Here is a 1,248-nt window from a genome sequence, read left to right as displayed (position 1 = left end):
AGAATAGGGCACCAAGTCTTGGTCACCTCTGTAGACTGCACACCCTCTGTGTGCCTTGCCAGGCCTTTCATAGGCATTATCTCACTTAATCCTCCCAACTAACCAGGTGCGGGTCCTGGGATGATTATCTCCATCCCATAAGTAGGATTTTAGACGTAGCAATCGATTGTTCAAGACTCACAGCTAGAACCCTGCAGAGCTGGGGTTTGAACTGCTGCTGAGGGGTGGAGTTGCGCTTCCCCATCCCTGTCCTCCTTGGGGTTTTAGTATTACCCTGGCCACTCCTCTGTAGTGCCCTACATCGCTTTGTATTATATTGTAATTACTTACCTGCGCTCACAAGTCCTTCTGCAGAAGACACTGTGTCTAATTCCTCTCTTAGTCCCGAGTCTTTGCCTAGCAAGGCACATAGTAGGTGTGCATGCCACTCTGCTGAACAGAGAGGGACGTACGTGCATGAATGCATGAGTAAGTGGATGAACGAGCGGACTGTTGGCAGCACAGTGGAGAAGAGTTTTTGAGAGACAGCTAATGGCATTAATTGCATTGTTGGGGGTAGCAAAGGTTTTTATTAGCACTCATGATTGCATACTGGGTAATGAGAAGTAAATATGCCTAATTGAGTGTGTATGGGGAATGAGGTTAATGCTTGGAGGGCTGCATGGGATGCTGGGTTAAACACTGATGTACAGGAACCCTAATGAGTCCTTTCCTATTTCTAATTGCTGAGTACATCCCCCTCATTAAAATCTCATGGTGAGAGTGGGATATTAAGGTGCTTCTGGGAGTTGGAGAAGTGAAAGGAAGGAAGGAGTAGCGGGCCGTGGCAGAGTTTCGTCTTGAGGAGATTATGGCAGAAATGGGGTGTGTAGGGGATGATTAAATCAGGCCACAACAGAAAGATGTAATAGAAAGAGAGGAAGAATTCTATCTGGTAGTTTTGCTGGCTGTCAGGCTACTAGGTTCCTCTTGGCGTGAGGGTGCTCTCATTGGAAGGAGGGTACCACCTTTGTAGATGGAGCCATTGATACCAGTACGGTATGAATGTGACCCATCAAGGCCCAAGGATTCAGAGCCATGGACTTGGGCCAATCTTGTGTTGTGTGTTTCTCATGGACTGAAATTCTTTTCATTGTAGACACTCCCAGCACCCTGGGAGGCCAACACAGGAGGATCACCTGAGGCTAGGTGTTCAAGAACAGCTTGGACAATATAGCAAGACCCTACCTTTACAAATAATTTTTTTTT

General features: G+C 46.9%; 1 protein-coding gene across 3 annotated transcripts in view; it reads left to right on the top strand.

Moving 5' to 3' along the window:
• The window catches only part of WWC1 (WW and C2 domain containing 1), a 177,805-nt gene that overhangs the window by 83,643 nt on the left and 92,914 nt on the right, over nt 1-1,248 (top strand). The gene's annotated exons all lie outside the window — the stretch shown is intronic.

Source organism: Otolemur garnettii, unplaced genomic scaffold, assembly GCF_000181295.1.
Source record: "Otolemur garnettii isolate 467f Iridium unplaced genomic scaffold, OtoGar3 scaffold00003, whole genome shotgun sequence".
In the NCBI taxonomy this organism is placed as follows: Eukaryota; Metazoa; Chordata; class Mammalia; order Primates; family Galagidae; genus Otolemur; species Otolemur garnettii.
This window is presented reverse-complemented; position numbering and strand designations above follow the sequence as displayed.